Raw genomic sequence first — 10,907 nt, forward strand, 5'->3', positions numbered from 1 at the left:
GGGAAGAAGCAGGCTGCCAAGCGCAACCGGTTGGAAGAGTTGGAGTAGAAGATGGGGGCGAGAGAGGCCGATCTTAACGCTAAGGAGCGAGTCTTGGCCAAAGACCGTGTGGCCTTCGCCGATCTCGAGAAGAGATATCGCAAGGCGCTGAGGACGCTCTACGAGCATGGCCTGGAGAAGCCGCTGGACACTGACGAGGACGGCCCCGCCCAGCTGCTTCCTCTCATGGTGAAGGCGCTTGAGGAGGTCGTTGAGGGCCTCGGTCCCATGGCAGAGGCAGAAGTTCATGTTCTGTCTTCAGCCGCACTGACTCGCGTCTTCAGCCATCTGCACCTCCGCGACCCCAATGCCCAGCTTGATGAGCTGCTGGAGCCTGTGGCTGAAGATCTCTACGAAGCCGCCGCCGCAGCTGTTCAAGGTCAAGTGGAGGCTTTGCTGGGGAAGTTCTGCGGCTTTGTCTCTGATCCTCTGTCTAGCGATGCCGCGGATCCTGCGGCTGGTGGTGAAGGTGAGCACATCATCGCCCATGGGGGAGCACCTTCCACAGGCGACGGCGACATCCAGGGGTGACCTGCGGCTATTCTTCTTGTTTCATTCCTGCGACATACATCAGGCCTCGTGGAGGCGTTTAGACTTTTCATTTGGTATTGTGAGAACAATATGCTTGTAATATTTTCTTCGAGATTTTGCGTTTTCCTTCTTATTTGCTTTGTTCTGCGTCGGCAGAGCCCGGCCTCGCGCATACCTCAACCGCCATTGGGCCGACCGGAGACCAGGACGGTACAAGGAGTGAGGGGCTACATGACCAGTTAGGCTCCCGAGTCACGGTGCTCAGGAGTCCCCCTTGACGTGCAAACAACATATAGGGAGAGTTCGTGAGGATAGATTAATGTTCTACGTCGGCAGAGCCCGGCCCCGCGCATACCTCAATCACCATTGGGCCGACCAAAGACCAGGACGGACCAAGGAGTGAGGGGCTATGTGACTAGTTAGGCTCCTGAGTCGCGATGCTCAGGAGTCCCCCTTGACGTTCAAACAATTTCCATACCTGCCCTCGCCGAGGCCTCAGGAGGGGCTCGGACGCCCAGGCCCGGGGGACCTGGTTGGGTGGCATGCGCTTGGGCGTGACTTGAGCGCAGCCCTCGTGCCCAGCTCCCTCGTGCGACTCTCCCGAGGGGAGGCGTCATGGTGAGGCTAGGCGCTGAGCTCTGGGCTCCCTGAGGTTGGTACGACCGTGGGGTTTCCCTCAGTTGTTTATCACCAGCGCGGAACATAGTGCTTCCGCTTGTGCACGGGCATAGCCGCTCCTTGGAAGTGTCGACAGCCAGCGCGGAGCATGGAGCTTCCACTTGGGCGTGGGATGGGGAGCCCCCTCCGGGAGGAGGCCCCGGGGCGTGTACAGCCCCGCCTTGACACGTGGCTTGCACGACAGGGCTGCGAGGTGTATCTGGGCACTCGTGAGCCAGCGCGGGATGATAACCCACAAGTATAGGGGATCACAACAGTTTTCGAGGGTAGAGTATTCAACCCAAATTTATTGATTCGACACAAGGGGAGCCAAAGAATATTCTGAAGTATTAGCAGCTGAGTTGTCAATTCAACCACACCTGGAAACTTAATATCTGCAGCAAAGTGTTTAGTAGCAAAGTAATAGTATGATAGTAGTGGTAACGGTAGCTAAAGGTAACAGTAGTAAAAGTAGTGTTTTTGGTATTTTGTAGTGATGATAGCAATAGCAACGGAAAAGTAAATAAGTGAAGAACAATATATGGAAAGCTCGTAGGCAATGGATCGATGATGGAGAATTATGCCGGATGCGGTTCATCATGTAACAGTCATAACCTAGGGTGACACAGAACTAGCTCCAGTTCATCAATGTAATGTAGGCATGTATTCCGAATATAGTCATACGTGCTTATGGAAAAGAACTTTCATGACATCTTTTGTCCTACCCTCCCATGGCAGCGGGGTCCTTATGGAAACTAAGGGATATTAAGGCCTCCTTTTAATAGAGTACCGGAACAAAGCATTAACACATAGTGAATACATGAACTCCTCAAACTACGGTCATCACCGGTAAGTATCCCGATTATTGTCACTTCGGGGTTAACGGATCATAACACATAATAGGTGACTATAGACTTGCAAGATAGGATCAAGAACTCTCATATATTGATGAAAACATAATAAGTTCAGATCTGAAATCATGGCACTCGGGCCCTACTGACAAGCATTAAGCATAGCAAAGTCATAGCAACATCAATCTCAGAACATAGTGGATACTAGGGATCAAACCCTAACAAAACTAACTCGATTACATGATAAATCTCATCCAACCCATCACCGGCCAGCAAGCCTACGATGGAATTACTCACACACGGCGGTGAGCATCATGAAATTGGTGATGGAGGATGGTTGATGATGACGATGGCGACGGATTCCCCTCTTCGGAGCCCCGAACGGACTCCAGATCAGCCCTCCCGAGAGGTTTAGGGCTTGGCGGTGGTTCTGTATCGTAAAACGTGATGAATCCTTCTCTTTGAGTTTTTTCTCCCCGAAACACAATATATAGAGTTGGAGTTGGAGTCGGAGGAGCACCAGGGGCCCACGAGGTAGGGGCGCGCCCTAGGGGGGCAGGCGCGCCCCCCACCCTCGTGGACAGGTGGCGGGCCCCCCTAGCCTTCATCTTTTGCAGGTATTTTTTATATTTTCCAAAAAGTTTCTCCGTGAAGTTTCAGGTCATTCCGAGAATGTTTGTTTCTGCACATAAATAACACCATGGTAATTCTGCTGAAAACAGCGTCAGTCCGGGTTAGTTCCATTCAAATCATGCAAGTTAGAGTCTAAAACAAGGGCGAAAGTGTTTGGAAAAGTAGATACAACGGAGACGTATCAACTCCCCCAAGCTTAAACCTTTGCTTGTGCTCAAGCAATTCAGTTGATAAACTGAAAGTGATAAAGAAAAACTTTTACAAACTCTGTTTGCTCTTGTTGTTGTAAATATGTGAAGCCAACATATAAGTTTTCAGCAAAGATTATAACTAACCACATTCACAATAACGCATAGGTCTCAAGTTTACTCATATCAATGGCATAATCAACTAGCGATCCATAATAATAAATCTCGGATGACAACACTTTCTCAAAACAATCATAATATGATATAACAAGATGGTATCTCGCTAGCCCTTTCTGAGACAGCAAAACATAAATGCAGAGCACCTTTAAAGATCAAGGACTGACTAGACATTGTAATTCATGGTAAAAGAGATCTAGTCAAGTCATACCCAATGTAAACTAACAGTAATGAATGCAAATGGCAGCGGTGCTCTCCAACTGGTGCTTTTTAATTAGAGGGTGATGACTCAGCATAAAAGTAAATAGATAGGCCCTTCGCAGAGGGAAGCAGGGATTTGTAGAGGTGCCAGAGCTCGGTTTTGAAACAGAGGTGAATAATATTTTGAGCGGCATACATTCATTATCAACATAACAACCAAGAGATGACAATATCTTCCATGCTACACACATTATAGGCAGTTCCCAAACAGAATGGTAAAGTTTATACTCCCCCTTCCACCAACAAGCATCAATCCATGGCTTGCTCGAAACAATGAGTGCCTCCAACTAACAAGAGTCCCAGTGGGAGATTTGTTTGCAATTATTTTGATTTAGTTTGCATAAAGCATGGGACTGGGCATCCCGATGACCAGCCATTTATCTCGTGAGTGAGGAGCGGAGTCCACTCCTCTTGAGAATAACCCGCCTAACATGGAAGATACAGACAGCCCTAGTTGATACATGAGCTATTCAAGCATAAAAAACAAGATATTTATTTGAAGGTTTAGAGTTTGGCACATACAAATTTACTTGGAATGGCAGGTAGATACCGTATATAGGTAGGTATAGTGGACTCATTTGGAATAACTTTGGGGTTTATGGAGTTGGATGCACAAGCAGTATTCCCGCTTAGTACATGTGAAGGCTAGCAAAACACTGGGAAGCGACCAGCTAGAGAGCGACAACAGTCATTAACATGAATTAAAATTAATCAACACCGAATGCAAGCATGAGTAGGATATAATCCACCATGAACATAAATATCATGAAGGCTATGTTGATTTTGTTTCAACTACATGCGTAAACATGTGCCAAGTCGAGTCACTTAAATCATTCAGAGGAGGATACCACCCTATCATACCACATCATAACCATTTTAATAGCATGTTGGCACGCAAGGTAAACCATTATAACTCATAGCTAATCAAGCATGGCATAAGCACTATGATCTCTAGTTGTCATTGCAAACATGTTTATTCATAATAGGCTGAATCAGGAACGATGAACTAATCATATTTACAAAAACAAAAGAGGTCGAGTTCATACCAGCCTTTCTCATCTCAGTCAGTCCATCATATATCATCATAATTGCCTTTTACTTGCACGACCAAACGATGTGAATAATAATAATAGTGCACGTGCATTGGACTAACCTGGAATCTGCAAGCATTCAATAAACAGGAGAAGACAAGGAAATATGGGCTCTTTTGTCATATCAACAATAATGCATATAAGAGCCACTTCAACAATTTAATTATGGTCTTCTCCTATCGACCCCCAAAGAAAAGAAAAGAAATAAAACTATTTACACGGGAAAGCTCCCAACAAGCCAAAGAAGAACAGGAAATCTTTTTAGATTTTCTTTTTAATTACTACTACAAGCATGGAAAGTAAACTAATTAAAAGCTACAACTATTTTTTTGGTTTTTCTTAAGGTTAATCAGACACACAAGAAGAAGGCATAAAAAGGAAAATAAACTAGCATGGATGATATGATGAAAAAGTATGAGCACCGACATCTAGCAGTGAGTGTGTGAACATGAATGTAATGTCGGTGGGAAATACGTACTCCCCCAAGCTTAGGCTTTTGGCCTAAGTTGGTCTATGGCCACGACTGGCCTGGCGGATATCCATAATAATAGTTGGGGTCGTACTGAGATGCAGCGGCTATCGCCTCCAGAGCTGCAGCGTGGCGACGAGCAGCCTCCGCCCTCCTCTCGTACTCATCTGCCTCCTCTCTAGTAATGACATATCCTCCTCTTTCCTGATAATCAAAGAAAGTAGGAGCAGGGAGAGTAATATGGACAACACAGCGTATGTCAAAGATTAAGCGATACTGGAGAGGTGATTCATTCCTCTCGACAAACTGGTGGTGAACCATAGCATTAAAATCTAGGTAAGCAGGAGGTAATCAATATCATCTTCACGTATGGCTACACCAAGAAAGTTAACTATGCGGGTTGCATAAATTCCACCAAAGAAATCTCCATTAAATCTATTAAGATGCAACCTACGTGCAACAATGGCTCCCAAATTATAAGATTTGTCTCCTGAGGGAGTCCTAGATTAGGGGGTCTCCGGACAGCCGGACTATATCCTTTGACCGGACTGTTGGACTATGAAGATAAAAGATTGAAGATTTCGTCTCGTGTCCGGATGAGACTCTACATGGCATGGAAGGCAAGCTAGGAAGTACGGATATGGATATCTCCTCCTTTGTAACCGACCTTGTGTAACCCTAACCCCTTTCGGTGTCTATATAAACCGGAGGGTTTTAGTCCGTAGAAAAACGGACAATCATACCATAGGCTAGCTTCTAGGGTTTAGCCTCTCCGATCTCGTGGTAGATCAACTCTTGTAATACCCATATCATCAAGAATAAATCGAGCAGGACGTAGGGTTTTACCTCCATCAAGAGGGCCCGAACCTGGGTAAAACATCGTGTCCCCTGCCTCCTGTTACCATCCGCCTTAGATGCACAGTTCGGGACCCCTACCCGAGATTCGCTAGTTTTGACACCGACATTGGTGCTTTCATTGATAGTTCCTCTGTGTCATCGCCATTAGGCTTGATGGCTCCTACTATCATCGGTAGCGATGCAGTCCAGGGTGAGACTTTTCTCCCCGGACAGATCTTTGTGTTCGGCGGCTTCGCACTGCGGGTCAACTCGATTGGCCATCTGGAGCAGATCTAAAGTTACGCCCCTGGCCACCAGGTCAGGTTTGGAAGCTTAAACTATATGGCCGATATCCGTGCAGACTTGATCTTCGACGGATTCGAGCCCCTGCCTTGTGCGCCACGCGGTCACGATGAGTACGATTTAGCTCTACCATTGGATAGTGTTCAAGAAACCGCACCGGCAGCCGCTCCGACCCTTAATTCGGAGCCAGTTGTGCCATCCATGGATGGGTGGATAGACCCCGCCACAGAGGCCGTATCCTCAGCAGCGATCGAGCCAATATCGACCTTACCCTTCACGAGAGCCGTGTTGTCAAACTGCCGGATCCTTCTCCGGCCACGGACTCCGAACCGCCTGCGCCCGTTCCTGTCGAATCCGATTGGGCGCCGATCATGGAGTTTACCCCCGCGGATATTTTTCAGCACTCGCCCTTCGGCGACATACTGAACTCATTAAGGTCTCTCTCCTTGTCAGGAGAGTCCTGGCCGAACTATGTCTGGCAGGATTGGGATGCGAATGACGAAGAAATTCGCCGCCCACCCACCACCCACTTAGTAGCCACTGTCAATGACTTAACCGACATGCTCGAATTCGACTCCGAAGACATCGACGGTATGGACGACGATGCGGGAGGCGAAGAGGAACCACTGCCCACAGGGCACTGGACGGCCACCTCATCATATGACATATACGTGGTGGACACACCCAAAGAAAGCAACGATGAGGAACGGAAGGACGCAGCGAAGGGTTGTTCCCTCGAGAAACAGTCAAAGTGGTGGCGTAAACACCGCTCCAAATCCCGCCTCGGCAGAAATAACGATCATATAGACCCAGCGATAGAGCAGGGTGAACCATCGCCTGACCAGGGCAACATGGGGAATCAAACCGAACAACCCGACTCTGTCGAAGATAACAGTCCGGACGACACCACACCGGACAGGCGCCAGGAGCAACATAACGCCCACCAAAGGCTTGTTGCCACGGCGAGGAGCCTGAAAAAACAGAAGCAAAGGCTCAAGGCTGCACAAGACACACTCAAAATCAAATGGAGTGAAGTACTCAACACTATAGCGAAGTACGACAGTAACTGCCACACCAAGAGCTATCCGAAGCGAAAGTTGCTACCTGAATTTGATGAGGAGGCCTTAGATCCTCCACAATTAAAAAAATAAAACGGCCATCCGGTCAGATAGACGACCTCATAGCCAACATAAAGCGGCAAACGACGCCGCACATAAACCAGTACGCGATCCGCGTAAGGGCTCGCATCAAAAGGATAGTGCAACCATATCCATCTATGGACCACGCAAGCGTGCTCCAACATACAATGCAACACAACAAACATCCGAACACCACGGTACACCCAAATACAGGGGTGCCGCACACCCTCTATGTTTCACCGACGAGGTGCTGGATCATGAATTTCCAGAGGGATTCAAACCCGTAAACATAGAGGCGTACGACGGAACAACATACCCTGGGGTCTGGATTGAGGACTACATCCTCCATATCCATATGGCTCGAGGAGATGATCTCCACGCCATCAAGTACCTATCCCTCAAGCTCAAAGGGCCAGCTCGGCACTGGCTTAAAAGCCTCCCCAAAAACTCCATCGGAAGCTGGGAAGAGCTCGAAGACGCCTTTCGGGCAAATTTTCAAGGGACATATGTCCGACCACCGGATGCAGATGATTTAAGTCATATAACTCAACAGCCCGGTGAGTCAGCCCGAAAACTTTGGAATAGGTTCCTCACTAAAAAGAACCAAATAGTCGACTGTCCAGGCGCCGAAGCCTTAGCAGCTTTCAAGCATAGCGTTCGAGACAAATGGCTTGCCAGACACCTCGGTTAAGAAAAGTCGAGAACAATGGCAGCATTAACAAGCCTCATGACCCGTTTTTGCGCGGGCGAGGACAGCTGGTTAGCCCGATGCAGCACCAGCGACCCAAGTACATCCGAAGTCAGGGATGGAAACGGGAAATCATGACGCAGCAAGAATAAGCGCCGGAATAAAGAAGACAGCCTGAAGAGCACGGCAATAAATGCCGGATTTAGAAGCTCTCGGCCAGGCCAGCAGAAGCCGCCCTCCAAAGGCAACAGAGACGAACTGTCCAGCCTAAACAAAATTCTGGATGAAATATGTCAGATCCATAGCACCCCTGATAAACCTGCAAATCATACCTGTTGGGGATATTACTATTGGGCGTAAACCGGCCAGGAGTAGCCGGATTAAATTTATGAAGATTAGAAGCCCATGAAGATGATGGCACTTTACGAAGGCCCAAGTTCCAGAAGTGAGTTAAGGCCTGTAGATATAAACCGACTTAATCATGCAACTTGCTTTGTAAGATAGGAAGTGTAGAGACCGAACCGGAAACGTTTATGATCTGGCTTCGGGACTCTATAAACCGACGGGCGCCACCCATGTATATAAGGGGACGACCCAGCAGCGATTGAAGGGACAGACAACAACTCGAGAGCCAGACAAAGAGGATTCGCTCCCTGGCCTTCGAAACCTAAGCAATACCAATCACAACTAGACGTAGGCTTTTACCTTCATCGAAGGGCCCCAACTAGTATAAACTCTCCGTGTCCCCTTGTCCAGTTTAACCCCTTTAAGTTAACCCGTTGCGATGGCTCCACGACTCAGTCCTTTCACAAGGACATCTGCCGTGACAAACCGACGACAGTTGCGCCCACCGTGGGGCTATCGCACGATGGTTTCGAGTTCTTGAAGGGCATGTTTGATGGGCTCAAGGGATACGCTGTGGACCGGATGACGAAGAGTCGTCGCGACAAGCTCTACATCGACAACGTAGGATGGGGTCTCGAGGCCGATTCAATTGAATATGGGTACCGGGTCCCCTTTGGTGGGATTCACGTCTTCATCGACAAGATTGGCGAACCGGCCCCTGAGCCGGACACCTGCATCGACATCATCGAAATGGCTCAGCGTACAAGTTCTTCGCCGGTTCAGCCCGTGATGAAGCACGTCTTTGTAGGTGCTATCCATGGAGCAGAATACAAGGGCGAACCGGCGTCCGATGGAGAAACCGTTGTCTGTTCCGACGACGAGTCTTCTGGAGAGACCGAATCGCTCTATCAGTTACAAGATGGCCGGATTGGTGGGGATCCGAGGGCAACAATATTTTGGACCCCCATGATCTGCCAAACCGGGCCGCTATCTTCATGGCCGGTACACAGTCGGCGCCTCACTCATCAACTGCAGTAGCAATACTCTCCGGTTCAGAAACGGCTACGCCTGCAGGAGCCGGAAGCTCTGCGCCGCCTCCGGCTCAAGTCCTGTCTGACCTTTTCGACGCTTTGGCAACATTGATGGCCGTAGAGGTGGATGCAGCAGCCCGGGATCAGCACAACGCAGAGATTGCGAAGGTGAAGGATTAAATAGCTCAGGCTAAAGCAGACTTAGCGGCAGAGAACGCTAGGATGGCTACAGAACGGGCCGAGTTGGAAGCACAGGCCTACCGGATTAGGCTAGATCAGAACGCTTCTAAAGAAGTCATGAGAAGAAGGTACCGATCGCACCTCCCGTCGGGTTATGAACCACGAAACCTCTTCAACACACCGGGAGCAGGAGCTAGTAACCAGCCAGTACTGAACCAGACGGAGGCACCAGGAGCAGGAGCGCCGGTTCAACCGCGCACGATGGACCCGCCTCATCGGAACAATGTTGTACCGCAGTATGTACCAACACCTCCCGGGCATTATTCCAACCCGTTGGACAATATCGTGGCCGCCGCTTCACGCCTGGAAGCCCTCCCAACCTACGGCGAATCACCAGTTGCGATTGAGGCACGTCGGGCTAGAGACCTCCTTCAAACGGCGCTGAACCAGCAGCAGGCATATTCACACAGTCGTGAGAGGATTCATTCCACTCCCCGTCCAAGCCGGAGCTATAGCAGACACGTGGAGGATGAACCGGCTGTGTCAAGCAGCGCATGTCGTCGTAACTTGCCGCGAGGGCACAACCCGGCAGGGGGAGGTGCTAATGCGCAAGATGTTGTGGATCATGGCCACGCGCGTCGGGAGGCCGAGTTAGCAGCTCGACACGAAGCACGTCAACATACTCTGGTTCACCCAACCCTTTAGTAGAACCAGGGGTGGTATTCAGTTCCTTAGGGGTGCCGTGTCTCACCCCCGCTTTGCGTAATGTGAGACTGCCCAAGGATTTCAAAGGACCTCGTAAGGTGCCCAATTACACCGCCGATTTGCAACCAGAGGCGTGGGTTGAAAGTTACGAGATGGCAATGGAGATGCTGGATGTGGACGAAGCGGCATGTGCCAAATACTTCACCATGATGTTGGAGGGAACAACTCGTACTTGGTTAAAGAGCTTACCAGTTAATTCTGTCGGATCATGGGCCAATTTGAAGCACCGGTTTATCCAGAACTTCAAGGATACTTGTAAGCAGCCGATGTCAATTGTGGATCTGGCCGCTTGTGTCCAAGAGGAAGGGGAGTCCATGACCCATTGGGTCAAGCGGGTCTCAGCGATTTTACATTCATCGGATCGTATCAATGTAGATACCGCAGTACTAACGTTGGAGGGAAATTGCCATTTTCTGCCGCTCAAATAGAAGTTAGGAAGGCTCAAATGTCACTGCAATGATATGTCAACGCTCATGGCCGCTTTGGTTAAATACGCCGATTCAGATAGTACCAAGGACCCGGACTCAGAGGAGCCAAGTTAAATACGCTCATGGCCGCTTTGGTTAAATACGCCGCTCAAATAGAAGTTAGAAGATAGGAAGGCTCAAACCGGGAAAGGGAAGAAGAACGGCAATGCCAAGGGTCGGCAGCATAATCCGGCAGGCCATGGGAACAGTAGTAAGCGCAAAGCCGACAGCAGCTTGGACTTTGTTGCTAACACC

The sequence above is a fragment of the Triticum urartu genome, chromosome 2, assembly GCF_003073215.2.
Source record: "Triticum urartu cultivar G1812 chromosome 2, Tu2.1, whole genome shotgun sequence".
Classification (NCBI taxonomy): Eukaryota; Viridiplantae; Streptophyta; class Magnoliopsida; order Poales; family Poaceae; genus Triticum; species Triticum urartu.